Source organism: Echinops telfairi, unplaced genomic scaffold, assembly GCF_000313985.2.
Source record: "Echinops telfairi isolate 266 unplaced genomic scaffold, ASM31398v2 ScPeMD7_1;HRSCAF=3_0, whole genome shotgun sequence".
In the NCBI taxonomy this organism is placed as follows: domain Eukaryota; kingdom Metazoa; phylum Chordata; class Mammalia; order Afrosoricida; family Tenrecidae; genus Echinops; species Echinops telfairi.
In genome coordinates, this window is record NW_022103896.1 from 54535484 (window position 1) to 54552053 (window position 16570).

General features: G+C 40.3%; 1 protein-coding gene across 3 annotated transcripts in view; it reads right to left on the reverse strand.

Moving 5' to 3' along the window:
- RALYL (RALY RNA binding protein like) overlaps positions 1–16570 on the reverse strand; it is an 832089-nt gene that overhangs the window by 1209 nt on the left and 814310 nt on the right. The window lies entirely within an intron of this gene.

A 16570-nucleotide genomic window follows, 5' to 3' on the forward strand; every position in this document is an offset into this window, starting at 1 on the left:
CCATTTGGCTGTCAGTTCATTGTACTGGTTGGCTTATGTGCTTCTGTCATATTGAAGGCTATGTCGCTGGTATTTCAAGTGCCAGCAGGGTCAACCAAAGCGAACCTGTTTCAGCAGAGCTTCCAGATTAAGAGCAGACTATGAAGGAGGAACAGGACTACTGAAAACCCTCTGGATAGCAGAAACACCTTGTCAGTTACGGAAATCCTCATGAGCAGTGCCAGAAGTTGAGTCCCTCGGATGGGAAGTCACCCATACTACGACTTAGGAAGAGCTGTCCCTTCCACGTAGAGTTGACCATCATAATGCAGATGGAGTAAAGCCTGCGGTCCTGCGGAACCTGTACATGGCTCAGGAGGCAGGTGTGTGAACAGAACCAGGTCGTACCGCACAGTCTAACATGAAGTAAAGTGTGCATCAGGACCTACCCTCTCACCACATTTATTCACTCTATATGCTGAGCATATAATCAGAGAAGTCAGGTTATACAAAGAAGAATACGGCATCAGAAGAGCAGGAAGGTTTAATAACAATCTGAGATATGCAGATGACACAACCTTCGTTGCTGAAAGTGAGGGGAACTTGAAGGACCGGCTGATGAAGATCAAGGGTTTCAGCCTTCAGTATGGATTACAGCTCAGTGTAAAGATATTCCAAATCCTCAGAATGGGACCAATAGGTAACATCATGATAAATGGAGGAAAGGTTGAGGTTGCAAAGGATTTTGGCTTGCTTGGACCCACAATCCATGCTCACGAAAGCAGCAGGGAAGAGTTCAACCGATGCATTGCATTGGGTAAATCTGCTGCACAAGACCTCTTCAGAGGGTTGAAAAGCAAGAATGTTCCTCGGAGGACAGATGTGCCTGACTCAAACCAGTGCATTTTCAATGGCCTTGCATGCAAGTGAACGTTGCACAAGGAAGAAGGGAGAAAAACCATTGCATTTGGACCACGCTGTTGGTGAAGACTATTGAAAGGCACACAGACTGCCGGAACAACAAACCGTTCTGTCTTGCAAGAAGTACAGCCATGATGCTCCTTCGAGGCAAGGTTGGTGAGACCTCTTCTCAAGTCTGGGACTTTGGATACGTTATGGGGAAAGATGAGTCTCTGGAGAAGCACATCACACTTGGTAAAGTAGAGGGGCGGCCACAAAGAGGAAGGCCCTTAATGAGATTGATTGACACAGTGGCGGCAACATAAGAAACATGAGATGGCGCAGGACCAGACCGTGCTTCGTTCCGCTGTACACAGATCTGGTATGAAACGGAACTGACTCAACAGCACATTAACGACAACAACATGATCTTTTTTTTTTTTTTGGATAACCCAGAAAATATACTGCTCGGCATCAGCCATTGCTTTTTCAACCCGATCTCTTTTGTTGGGCAGGGAGAAGATACTGAAGCTCTAGGCTAAGGAAAGAGATTTGTGTGGCCTTTGAGGCTGCTGCCCCTAACAAGAATGACCTTAGGATGCTGTCTTCCTCTATGAGGCTTTGAGCAGTTCAGTCCTCAGTCTCCAGCATCTGCAGCACGAGGAAATGCTCAGGCAGTCTCTGATATGTGGTCCGCAGTCGTGGTTAGGAGAGCATGCAGCACGGAGGGCACTGAATGACGTTGCAGTGCTCAGGAACATGTGGCTGTTGTTTGTTAGGAGCTCTGGCACAACAGAATGAAATGCTGACCATTCCTTCCCCTTCCTCACAATCTTTATCTTTGAAATGACCGTTGCAGCCACTCTGGCAACTCATCTTGCCCAGAGTCTTCATCTCTTTTTGCTGACGTTCCACGTTACCAAGCAGAAACATTACACAAGAGCCAAAATTCAACAGGGCGAAGAACTGAATGAAGAAGCTGAAGCTGAATCTGAATAAATACATAATATCAGACACTGTAAGACTCTGTAAGTGGGGAAAGGCTCTTATTTCTCTTATAATGAAGTTTAAAATAGAAAGGAAAGTTACACACATTGCTCCCTAATTCTAAGGATCTAGATAAACAAAGTGAAGTGTCTGTCGGCAGAGTCAAAGACAGGCAAATCACGGTATCGGGTTGAATGGGAGTCAATGGCTCCTACAAACAGTCAGAAGGAGCTCTAATGGCAGAGTGAGTTGTGCACTGAGCTAACCACAAGGTCAGTGGTTCAAACCCACCAACTGCTCTGTGGAAGAAAGGTGAGGCTGTCTGCTCCATAAAGATGTAAAGTTTCAGAAACCTCTACGGGACCCTCTGAGGGTCGCTATGAGTCAGAATCGACCTGCTGGCAGTGCGTTTGGTTTGGGTTTGGTTATGATTAGTCAGAGATTTAAGTAACTTGACTTTTCATTGAAACGTTGACAGAATGCAGAGCTAATTAAAAGACGGAATATGGCAATTGCCGGGTAAGGACTGCACTGATAGGCGCAGCGTCAGCTCTCGTGCCTGACCAAGACTGCTGGTTGAGAAGAATTGAGCTGACACAGAGGGCAATTTCTCTCCCGTCATAGGTACACATCGTTCAAACTTAGAAAAAGATACATCTACATAAGTTCAGTTAACAGAAATGGTGTCTTCCTTAGTGAGTACTCTCGTGTAAGTCTAGGAAAGTTTAAATTTAAAGATAAGTGTTTTTGAGAATCATAACCACTGTACTAATGTATTTGTGGTAAGAATACATCTGTGAACACCTGGTGCCTCTTCTGTGATTTAGAGTGGCAGTCCTGTAATTTCAGTTTAGAATGTGCAATTGAAAAATTGATTGAGACACAGGATTTCAGTCCTATGTTTTGAAATCTTACTTAGTTTGTGCATGATATTGGAAAACCTGGGAAAACACGAATCACATTTTATTGGATTTTAAGAATGATTTCATTGTGAGGATTTTACAGGTAAATGAAATGCTTAAAGAAAACACAATTACATTAAATTTATAAATGCTACTTACAATGTGTGAGTACATTCATATTACTAATATGGGACATGTATTATTCAAAGACCTCAAAGAAGTACTTTGAAAAATCTGTTGTCTTTATAAATGTAACAATCATAAAAAATTTGTAACAATTTTGATTTTAAAGCTTTCATGAATTGAGCTCAACTTAAAATAACCCAATTATACTCCTTCAATAGTCTTACTTATCTCTGCAAGCATAAAAAAACTTTATTTTTGTAGGAAGAAAATACCTTCACGGCCAAAACACAGGTGCATTCTGATGTTCTGATATTCCTTCTCTGTAAGCAACCCTCCCACAGTCCTCTCTTCCTCCGCCCACCCCACCTCCATCTTTGCCCCTGTCTCGCTCCGCCTAGACGCCCTGCCTGCCACCCAGTTTTATTTTCAGAATATGCTGCTCTGAGGCTCCAGGCTGTGTTCACGCACATGTGAGAGCTCAGTTAGTCTTTTTTAAAATGTTAATCATTTTATTAGGGGCTCATGCAACTGATCAGTTCGTCTTTAAAGCACAAAGTTGTGAATTTGGGGCTCATACAACTGGTCAGTTCGTCTTTAAAGCACAAAGTTGTGAATTTATCGTACAAAAGACATGCCACTTTTTTTGTGTGTACTGTAAAGGAAAATTTATATGTTGTCTGCATTCACATCCAAGCTATCCATTTTCAGTGAGAAAATGGATAATTTAAGTGAAATCAAACTAATGAACAACATATAGATTGATACTCACCTGCCAAATTATCCTTTTCAATGTAAAAATTGGTAACTGATTTGAAAATCAAATTGAATTAACTCAAAGATAATTGACACCATTTGTGTGCAGGAAGAAAATGATTACATTACACTCCTTCTCTGATTGCAATTACACTATTTTCTTGTCATCCATTAATTGCTTTCTTTATTATTAATAGAAAATACTTAAATGGTTGCAGCAGTCATGTGTGTAGAGTTAGCTAATCATTATGGTATCTCCCAGGCTGAATCACGGCAGGTGACATCAGTTAATATGCTCTGACATCATTCTGTACCTCCCAAATGATGGGGGACAACAGGCGTACAACCCTCCGTTCTATTTATGAAAACAAACAAACCAGCCTACGTGTACATGCCGTCACCTCGAGTGTGGTTCCCCCATACTCCGTTCTTGGATCCTGAGTGCTAAATGATTATATGAAATATAATAATATATAAAAATCGTCATTCTGGGAAGTAGAGAAGCAGGTTTGAGAATCATTTTTGAAGCCGCATTTCCTTGCCACAAATCTCCAAAGCATTTGCCTGTCACTACATAAAACAAAAGCTTCATTAATTTCTCATTCTAAAGTAGGTATTACTACTCATAGGGCTACAAATCAAGAGAAATATTCTCTTATCCAAAATTAGTGGCAAAATATATTCACAAACCGCCCCCTGGTGTCCTGGTCTTCCAAGAGGATGGCTGATTGCTTCTAGAGGACTGGGGGAGAGGGAGCGAACTCGGATATTCTTGCTACCTTTCCCTCCCTTACAGGGCTGATTGGCTTGCCTTAATGTGGAACTAATTGGGCTCTCCCCTTGAATAGCGGGTAATTGATCTACTGGCTGAAGGAGAGCCTGGGTGCTTTGAAAACAAATTCTCCTGATGATGAATGGTTTTCCATGCTCAGTCTCACCCAGTCCTGAACAACGACCACTCAGAGGGACTGGGTTTACTGAATCAAGCAATTTACTTCTAGTTGACAAAGATGAAAAGGATAGTCTTACTTTACAGGGCAAGTACATTTAATTGGAAACTTCATGCATTCCTAAGTTTGCCACGAGTAGGCCAGCCAGGTGTGGACTGAGACACCTCTGTACGGTTCTACCCAAGAAATTATACTTTCAAAGATGTCTTGTGGCTTCGTGAATGTAGCTATGCACCTGCTTTTTCTAATTAACAAAATAATCCATATTTTTAATAATATCTACAAAAGCAAAATTAACAAAGGAAATATGTGGATAAAACAGGCCCCAGACTTTTTATATAAAAACAAAATCTTATGAGCAGGAAGTATCTATTTCTTTGCTCACCATTTACCACATTCGCTGGGTAATTGTTCATCCATTAGTTTTGGGGGACAGGGTCAGTAGATTTGGCTTTTGCAAACCGTTCAGAACAAATGAGAAAGCTTAACTGAGGTTCCTACACACATAAAACATATTCTTCTCGCTGAAAATCAAACTCGCTGCCACTGAGTCAATTCCATCGCTCAGTCATCCTGTAGGACAGAGAAAACCTGCTCCCTGTGGATTCCCAAGGTCGTAACTCTTTTATTTTCATTTTTAATTAATCATTTTATTGGGAGGCTCTTAAAAATCTTACAGCAATCCATCATTCAATAGTAATAAGCACACTTGTGTATATGTTGCCATCAACATTTCCAAAACAATTTCTTTCTACCTGAGCCCTTGATAGCAGCTCATCTTTTTCCCCTCCCTCTCCCACTGTCCCCCCCTTGTGAATCCTTGATAATTTATATATTATTGTTATTTTGTGTCTTCCATTGTCTGTGGTCTCCCTGCACCCACCTTTCTGTTATTCATCTCCCTGCGGGGGTGGGGGACTATATATCCAACCTGTGATGGGTTCCCCCTTTCTCTCCTCCCCTCCCCCCCATTTTCCACCATCTCTCTGCCCTCATGAAATCACCATTCTGACTACTGTTCCTGAGGGTTTTATCTGTCCAGAATTCCATGTGTCGAGAGCTCTTGTCTGTACCAACGTGTGTACTCTCGTCTAGCAGGACTGAGACTGAAGTGGTCAGGGCAGAAAATATGCCACACCACGTAAGTGAGGCAGGAAGTGATGGAGGTCTCTGGACCGGACGAGAGCACAGCAGGAAGCATTCCAGCAGCCGAGGAAGAATGTGGGGACACAGGTGACTTGTTTGGCACAGTCGGTACAGAGAAGTAGGATAGTCTTGTGTAGGCAACTTGCTTTGCCAATCCAGGAATATTCCACAAGAGAAGCCATCATGTCCTAGAAGGGATCCAGGGCTGCAGTAACAGATCTATTACTATGGTAGATAGGCACATCTCAGGCAATCTCAGTAATAATCTTTTTTCAGTATTTTTAATCGTTTTATTGGGGGTTGGACAACTCTTATCACAATCCATCCATCCATCCATCCATTTTGTCAAACACATTTGTGCATTTGTTACCATCATCATTTTCGAAACATTTTCTTTCTACTTGAGCCTGTGGTATCAGCTCCTCATTTTTCCCCCTCCCTTCCTCCCTGCCCCATCTTCCCTCTCTCACAAACCCTTGATAATTTATAAATTATTATTATTTTGTCATGTCTTACACTGATTGATGTCTCCCTTCACCCACTTTTCTCTTGTCCATCCATCCCCCTGGGAGGGGGCTATAGGTATTTTATTGTGATTGGTTCCCTCTTTCTCCCCCCACCCTCCCCTTCCCCTCCTGTTATTGCTACTCTCCATACTGGTTAATCTGAGTGATATTTTAACACACCATCAACTCTGTTCTGAATCCCTGCTAGCCAAGAAAACATTTCCAATTATGATTTCTCGCAGCTTGCGTACTGGAAGAAAAGGACACAAGATGAATCTCCTTTGCAGTTGTATGTATCCCTGTCAGTTCTTAAGCCAATGTTCTACATCTGTATACCAGCCTATTATAGACTGGTTCTTCCCATTGGCCTGAACTCCTGTTCCTCTGGCACCTGCTGACATACCCGTTTTATGAAGCTGTAAAGCTAGCTCTAACCTGGACTCTGGGGGTTGTTGTTGTACAGCTGTGACACACCTGTCTAGACGCTGGCTTCTCTCTCAGCATTACCGCTACGTGCTGTGTGCATTTCAAGCTCTTCAATACAGGCAATAGTCATGAAGCTGCACTGAAGGCACATAGGACTTCGTGGATTTTCCAACCTTCTCCTTTTGCCTGACCGACTGTTCGTTGTCTTCTGTTACCATCCGTAGGGCTGGAGCTGGTCAATGTATTCGGTTACATAGTTACATAAAACTCATCTTTTAGTTGGCATTCTACTGCTTGTAACTCGTCATTCTATCAAACTTACTGAAATTGGGTAAACATGACATTAACTATAATGATTCCTGTTAAGTGACGATTCCACTTTAAAACTCTCTTGAGCCTTCTCCTTGGTCATTCTCATTGCCCCTCGCCTCTCTATAGGCCATTTTCTCCCTAAAAATTTCCTTTCGGATTCCCAAGAGGTCAGTTTTGTAAGCCAAACCCTAGAAGGTCCTACCCAATAATCCCCATATCTTTACCCTATCTCCATTCTATAGCTTGAGTATGAGTTGGGTATGACCAAGAGAAACAGGTGTTATACACTATAAAGCCCATTGCCATGGAGTTGATTCTGACTTACAGGCTTCCAAGATTGTGAAATTGTTATGGAAGCAGATAGCCTCATCTTTCTTCTTTGCAGCAGCTGGTGGATTTGAACTGGCAATCTTTTAATTAGCAGACAAGTCCCTAATGCACACCAATATGGTTTGTTATTGCAGGGAAAGATGAAAAGCTGGAAAAATCAGTCATTTTCTGTCGTGTCATAGGATCTAAGTTCCTGCATAAAGAATGCTAGGGTGCTTGATTTCTTCCCTTAAAACAAGATAATGTTTTAGAGACTGTAAAATAGTCATAAAGATAAAATAAAACCCTAGTATTAGAAGAATTACATTTCACTTACCTAATTCTAATGAATTGTATAACTAAGAAGATTATAAGATGGTTACCAATTTAATTTTTGCATCATTTACATTTTAGTTTAGTTTTATTAGACGTTACATAGGAATTTTTTGATACTGAACTGAAAATACTATACGCTAATGAAAATTAAAACGTATAAATGTCATATCCTTTGTGGGTATTTCATCTTAGACACTGTTTATCATATGTCATGAAAAAAATACCCACAAGAACAAGAACAACAACTGTTTTCAGAGCTCATGATATCATTTCCTCTAATTACTGCTATCTGTAACACAAACTATAGTACGTAATAGTCTCTGTATCTAGACCAACAGAGCATTTGTGTTTCTGGAGTTCATTTCATTAACTGAAATGACAAATAATTTTAAAATCAGGGGAAAATAATGTCTTCCCTTCTGAATTCATGAAAGGGCTACATTTTTGTGTAAGATGCAGCATACGATGACACATGTCTGGTCCTCCCTCATAATTCCAGCAGCTTTTAGAGAGTCAGAGTAGCAGAGTGGTTAGGCTCACAAGCTTGAAGGCAGTCTCCCAAGTCTGGTTCCTCCTTAGGGAATCTGCCTTAGGCAATCTGCTTAACCTTTTAAAACGCCATTTCCTTGATTATGTAATGGAAACGACACAGAGGAGCCCATTTCATAAGGCCTGTGTGAACATGACAGGGCACGATGACATGTAAAGCATTAGTGCAGTGCCGGGGAAGCACGCAGCAACTGCTGGGCATTGTCACGACGGAGACTGGCACACGAAAACCCCACACCAAACCAGTTGCCATCAAGTTATTTTTGAATCACAGTGACCCTGTGGATTGCACCGTTGAATAGTGTCACCGTTTTCACAGGATGGCTTTTTGAAAGCAGACCATTAAGTGTTTCTCTCAACATGGACTCTGACCGTTAACACTTTGGTTGGCCACCAAGAGCATATTCACTGTATGGACACTCATGTCCAGAGCAGCAATATTCACAGGAGCACAAGGATGGAAACCACCTAAATGCCTACCAAGGGAGGAATGGATAAACATACTGTGCCACACGGACAATGGAATACTATGCAACAACGAACAATGATAATGAATCTGTACCACATCTCACAGCATGCATGAACATGGAGGACCTCATATGGAGTAAAATAAATGTCTATTACATAAGGACAAATAGTGTATGACACCACTAATATAAGCCAAACAAGAAATAGCTTCTCTCTGTAAGGAAATACTCTCTGATGACTACTGGGGAGGGAGGAGGAGGGAGGGAGCCTCGCTGACTAGATAGCAGATGTGTGACTTTTGGCGACGGGAAAGGTAATGCATACTATGAGGGAAGTCATCACGTGATCAGGGTAAAGGAAGACACGAGAGGCACAAAAGCAAAAAGGCCAACAGCAAACACTATAGAATATAAAAACATGCAAAAACAATAATACAAAACATTAGCTTGAGAGTGGATATACAGCTGGCTGTGTATGCTCAATCGGTAAGGGGGGTTGTACAAGAGTACCACCTCACATGCATACAGGTATAAACCCAAACCAAACTCAATGCCATTGAGTCAGTTCTGACTCATGATAACCTGCTAGGACAGGCTAGAAATACCCCGATGAATTTCCATGATTGCAACTCTTCACAGGAGTAGAAAGCCTCGTCTTTCCCTCCGGAGTGACTGGTGGTTTCAAACCAGTCCAACATGTGACCATTGTGGATATGTCTATGCACTGCAGCTATGTGCTTAGGTGAGAGGGCTTCAAAAAGTTCGGGGAAATAGTCCATTTTGTTAATGGAACATTAACATAAATATCCTCCATTATCTTTTAATTCCATTTTCCTATAAGCTTCAGGAAAGCAAAGCTTTGGAAACTTCTTTGACATTATCAAGCACTTCATGGACATGAGCTACTGGGCATGAAGGCTAAGAACAATACTCTCATGGTGCATCTAGGTCAACTGGCACAACATAGTTCATAAAGATAATGCGACTACACCTAGTGAGCACTGTCTGGGGTCTTTAAAGCTTACAAGCCACCATCTAAGACACAACGATGAGTCTCTTCCTGTCTGGAGCAAACGGAAGTGACGGAAACCCAAGACTAAGGGAAGAAATCAGTCCAGTTCAGTATGGCCTCCACTGAACTACAACTCCCATAAGCCCGAGATTGAACTAGATTGTGCTTGAAGATCAGTACCAATCGCGCTGCCCAGAAACACAACAGAAGAAGGTTCTGGTTAGGGTTTGAGAAAAAGGTACCACAAAATTCACATTCACAAGAAAGAAAACCCCGGACTTACCCTGGTGAACTGGGAGAGGAAAAGGATGAATACCCTAGTGCAGCGGTTCTCAATCTGTGGGCCACAACCCCTTTGGGGGTCAAAGGACCCTTTCACAGGGGTCACCCGATTCATAACAGTAGCAAAATTACAGTGATGAAGTAGCAGCGAAAATAATGTTATGGTTGGGGGGTCACCACCACATGAGGAACTGTATGAAAGGGTCGCGGCATTAGGAAGGTTGAGAACCACTGCCCTAGTGGAACACTAGGATTTGCACATGACCTTCCCTCGGGTTTTCCCTGATTGTGGCAGATCTGCCTAGATTTAATTTTTTCAAGTTGTATCTTCAACCAGTTCAATATCATTTTAATTAAACACTTGCTTTACACTTGCAGCAATTTCCACAATAGCAAAAACCTGGAAACAAACCCCCAAACCCCAACTACAGAAGAACAGATACACGAGCTCGGGTACATTCATACTATGGAATTTTATGCATCAATAAAAAATGATAATGCTCTTAAACACTGCAAGACATAGTCAAAACTAGAGAGCATTATGCTTAACAAACTCAGTCAGTCTTACAAAGATAACCATTCAATATAACTATTGTTATAAGGAAAAACCAAGAAGGAGAAATGGGGTTCACACACCCCTAGGCAAGACTTTGACCATTATCGAGGCCAGGATGAGGTTGAGAACAGAAAGAGGGGGACCAAAAACAAAACAACAACAAAGAAAATGGAGAGTGTTATATGCAAAGGTAAAAATTTAAAAAAAAGATTCCATGGACAAAAACTCTGCACATTCCTTCCCCTTCAGATCTGAATATTGGTCTGAGTGGCTGCAAAGGAGGCAAAGAGAAACTGAAGTGGACTTGCAGTCTTTCAGGACATACAAGTTCATTTCAAACATAAAAAATTAAAATAAAAGACAATAAAACTTGCTTCAGTTATTTAAGGAGCCTTGGTAGTGTACTGGTTCCAGATGGGGCTTCAATCTCATGGTCGGCAGTTTGAAACCACACCAGTAGCTCCTTGGAGAAGACTGGGCTTTCTCCTCCCATACAGTCACAGCCTTGGGAATCCACAGGCAGTAGCTATGAGGCAGCATTGACTCTGTGGAAGTGAGGTTGGTTTTTTTTTTTTTTTTTTCGGTGGTGGTGTAGTGGGTTCCTTGGGCTCATAATTGCAAGGTTAGCAGTTCAAAACTACCAGCTTCTCTCAAGAAAAATGAGGCTTTCTATTCCTATGAGGAATGATAGTCTTGGAAATCCACATGGACAGTTCTAGTCTGTCTTCAAGGGCCCTTATCTGTTATAATCGACTCAATAGCAGTGAGAGTTTAGAATTTATTTAAAGGAAATATTTTATGTTGTAATGTTTTATGTTTACATTTAATAAAAAAATTTAGCTTTTTAGTAAAATTACCTAATGTGGGTTATATATTTCATCTAAAATGTAATTAATTAATATTGAAAATGTCTTTAATCATATTGCTAAATTATGTAATTTCCAGAAGTTGGATGTTCTGTTGCACATACATGATCATATTAACATTTCCCTAGTTTTTCTTTTCCTGAACTGTCACCTTATACCCTCTGAAATAATGATGGCTAAGTTTTGAATGTTTTGGACACACTGACGATCATATTTGACTGGTTGAATTAAAAATTCCATTAATTTTATTTGGCATCTAGCTTGTGTTTGATCATTCATCGATTCCTGGTTTCTTATGCTAATTGTATAGTGTCTAACAACCATTACTAATTCCCAGCAGTGGAAGTGATAATGATAATTGTAGGATAATACTTCAAAGTGCAGAAGCCAAATGCTGATTAGTGCTTAGAATATTATGAACCTTGAAATTTCACATTTTTGGCTGCTTTCTACAGTTCTGTAAGGAATTAACTTTGGCAAGAGTGGGAGAAATATTACAATAAGCAATTTATAAATGACAGAAAAATATGATTTGGTATTGATTGATTTAGAAGTGCAATCTTAAAGCTCATTGAAATTGTATAATTAATTCATGATCATTCAGCATATCTTGGGGAAAGGTTGTCATAGTTATTAAACTCTTTTCATTTAACTAAATTTATTGTAGACATCATTCTGACAATTGGAATATAGGAAAATTCTTTCAATGTAAAAAATTAAGTAAAATTAATCTGCAAAGGAAATAGTAAAGATATGCATATGCACGTTTTTATTATTAAACCCTGTTTTTTAAATCACTAACTCTGAGAAAAATATTCTTAGAGTTCTTAAATCTTAGATATCATTGAAATATTTCTTTGTAAGTCAAAATTTGCTAGATACAGTGGAATCTTGGATGATTCAGAAGAGATCTGAGAATCTTGTAGTATCTCTAATTATCCTGATATTTAAAATAGAATCCTTTGACAGATATAGAAGGAATTGGAAATTGTGCTCTTTTGGCTTAATAGGTGACTGATTATGTCCTGTGCTCTGCAGATTACTTTTTAAAATGAACTTTTTGAAGGAAATTTTGGATAGCCATTCATTTGCCTGAGCTTTATTCCATTTTTAGAATGTTGTACCTTTCACAATTTTAAAATGTTAGTTCTAACCAATATAAAAAAAAAGTTTATATTGATAACTCAATATAACCTTAGTTGTCTCCTAGACAACTTCTGTGAGTGAATCTTTCCCTAAATCTGGGAAATAACCCAAAAACCCAACTTCCTTGAAAGGAATTTTTCTGTACTACCAGATTCTTCTTGTAACTCACATTTTATATGATAAGAATCTGAACAGAATGTTGTCACATCATCCTGTTATTTGGAATTTAGTCTTGGCAATCCCGAAAGGTTTAGGGTCATTGGTTGTGTTGTGCACCTGTTGTTACAGAGGGTGGAGTGTCTGTTTTCCTCATATCTCTCCCTATGACATGCTTGCTACGTTCCCACGCTCACTGTCATTGAGGCGACTCTGATTCCTATTCACCCTCCAGAGGGTTTTCAAGCCTACAAATTCATGTCACCTTTTTTCCTCAGGAGCGGCTGGGAGGTTTGAACTGCTGACCAGCGTCTAACCCACAGTGCCATCAGGGCTGAGCAAACAATGAGTGGTATGATTGGTACATAAATATAGTGTACTCTATGTTTGAATGGTACAGTGTTAACTATACATAATTTCTTCATCATTTTACAAATAATCATCTTAATGAAGAGTCAGCTGGAGCACAAGGGAAAAGAATCTTATTGGAAGTGATAAAATGCGGCGCATCTCATTGTGCTGTTCTTATAGGAAAGCCATGTTAAAGAATTCACTGGTTTGAAATAAAATCACAGAAACAGATTCCCCATGTCTGAAGGTAGCAAGTAACACAATCTCCCAATAAACGTTGCCTTAAACAATGGAGTCCCTAACAGAAAAGTGGATGAAGGGAGACAGAGGTTGGTGTAAGACATGAAAAATGTTAAATAAATTATCCAGAGTTCATGAGGGAGGAAGGTGGGGGGTGGGGGGAATGAGCTGATACAAAGGACTCAAGTAGAAAGCAAATGTTTTGAAACTGATGATGACAACATATGTACAAATGTGCTTGACACAATGGATGCATGTATGGCTTGTGATAAGAGTTCTACGAGCCCCCAGTAAAATAATTTTTTAAAAATTGAGTTTTTACTGAGAGATATTGGGGAGCAGACATGGGGAATCTATTTCTGTATTTTTATTTCAAACCAGATATTTATTTAAAAAGAAGATGGCAAATATTTTTTATGGTGGTGTATTGAGGGGTACATTATAACCTGTGTGGATTTGACCCCTCCTGACCTCTTTTTTTGTGTGCCATCCTTTCAGCACCTTGCTGAACTGGCTCCATGGTAATTCCCTGTGTGCCAAGCAGAAGTGCTGCAGAGGGCATGCAAGGCTGCAAGTGCTTTGAAGCGGACTGCCAGGCATCTGGCTTCCAAGGCCCCACTGGGTGGGTTTGAATCGTCAACTTTTAGGCTAGTAGATGAGCATTTAACAATAGTGCCACCATTTATTCTATTGTTAAAGTTTATTGTAAGAAAGCAAGCTGTGAGTATCTGGTTATCTTAGTTATAGTGAAAGATTAGTTACTGTTAAAAACAAACAAAACAACAACAATAACAACAAAAACCAAACTCATTGTCACTGAGTCAATTCTGACTCATAGAAACCCCATAGAGCAGAGTAGAACTGCCCCTGTGGTTTTCTGACAAGGGAAGAACTATTTGTGGTTAGCTTCATTATAGAGATGGCGGCACACAGAATGGTGTGTCCAAGCTCTTCATTCGTGGCTGATACTAACTTTATCTTCATAGCCTTAATTCATCAACACCATGTTATGTAATACTCTCTCCTTTGCTTAATGCAATTCAGATGATGCCTAAGCTCTCGGCTTTCTTTGGGCCTGATTAGTAATACTGACATCAACCAATCCACAAGTGCTCAGCTATTTCTTTACAGTGCATGAAACTGTTATGCAAATTGACTCATAGTGACATCAATGTTTCCAGGGTGACCTTCCTCATTTTCCTTGGACATAATCCATGCTTTTGGCTAGAAAGGTTAAGAGCTACATATTATGGAAAGAGAACTGGCCTGTAAAGGAGGTATTCATTGTGTAACTCCGGGAGCTTTTGAACACCAAGTTGGCAGCATCTCTATGGACAATGAATCTGGTTTAAAGAAACAAAGGTATATAAAATATTAATGCCTGCCTCCTTTTCAAATTGTAGTTTTCCCCCATTGGGGTCACACATTCACTACTAAAAGGGAGGAGATCTGAGAAGGCAATGTCCTATTCTGATGGAAATCATTGGACATTTCTTTAAAAGACGTCCTAGATAGAGCCATGCATGGTAAGAACTTCTATTTTGCAGGCCATGAATAACATCCCAGAGGGCCATCTGCTGTCTGAGATTCTTAGGGGTTGGGGAGTACTCAGCATGGAAATTGTTAATTATGAAGTCTCAAAATTCTGTGAAAATGTGGGATATGTTTCTAATATGATCTAACAAGGCAATCTGTATGCAGAGGTTCCTTCAACTTCCAGTGGAAAAATGTGCAAGGGAATTGACTGTAGGATGTCATTCGTCACCAGCCATCACCTCATCAAGTGTGGCCCGCAGGTCACTGTGACTGAGGCTGGCGTTTCCCAGGGGGTGCACAAACATCCAGGGAGGTCCGGATACTGTTAGGAGAAAAGACGTACCTAAAATATTGAATCTCACAGTGAGAAAATGACCCTTCCCAGGGCTATTCCTATTCTCCTTACATCAGAGGGGATGTTTGAGTTGGTACAATCTTAATGCTTCTCAAATATTGTCTATGCCTTTCAAACCAACCAACCAACCAACCAACCAACCAACCAACCAACCAACCAACCAAACAAACAAACAAACAAACAACCAACCAAACAAACAAACAAATGTTTTTATGAAGGAGAGAGTGGGAGAGGAAGCAACAAAGGGCTTTTCGTCCTACAGTTAGACTCAGTTATTGAAAATATGTCTTGTGTGCTCATTATATTGATTTTTAAAATATACTCCCTGCTTATGAAAAGGGATGCTTGGTTTTCATCTATTCGAGTGACCAGTTTTAGTTTTAAAAATACCACAAAGTATAAAAAAAAAAGGCGAACCAGTTGAATACAATTAAATAAAGTATGATTACAAGGGTACAGGGATATGGCAAACATCATAAAAGTACGCCCACAAATTACCACACGGAAAAGATCTAAGGCTTTGGAATCATCAAGGCGCTGGTGGAATCTTGATTTTGCTGTTACTGATAGTACAGTCTTGGGCAAGTTCCCTTTAAACATCTTTCTAAACATTGGTTAGTTCAGAAAATAACTCGGGGAGAGGTATTTAAATTAATTATTAAAATAATTTTATTGGGGGCTCTTACAGCTCCTATAACATTCCATACATCAATTGTATCAGGCATATCTGTACATATGTTGCCATCATCATTTTCTAAACATTTACTTTCTATTTGAGCCCTTGGTATCAGCTCCTCTTTTTTCCCTGCCTCCCCCTGAGGGAGAGGTATTTTAAATAATACTTATTATCCCTAAAAGGAAAGGAAAATGGATAAAGTATGATGTGGAATGAAATAGGGCACCCTCTCTTTCTCATGTGTGTGAACAGTATACCTTTCTCAGTTTTCTGCCTTTTTTTTAAACAAATAAGCTACTTTCCACATCTTTGGAGACTCAGGTCCAAAGAGAGCACAGCTTTCCCAAGACACAAAGCAGTCAGTGGCGGCGGTAGGGGCTATTTTCAGTTGTCCACAGCCTGCGGAGGTTTATTTTTAAGACATGTTACTGAACATTATTTAAAGTTAATCCTGAGTGTAGCAAGACAGAGAATATGAAATGTGCATGAGGGAACCAGAGCAGTTATTAGCTTCCAGTTGATAAGAATTCTTATCAGGCTTCCAAAAGCTTGAACTTTCATTTCATCTCAGCTTATGCTGGAGTTTGTGATTTGCCATATTCAGGGCTATTCGGAAGTCCGTGCAGGCCTACGTGGGAGAAGTTCTGTAAGAAGACTGCTGCTGATAGCGCAACTGGGTTGCCCGTGCGTTTGAATGAGTGGGGATCCAGCTGGGTAGAGTCCATGGCTGTGCACAGGGTAAGGCG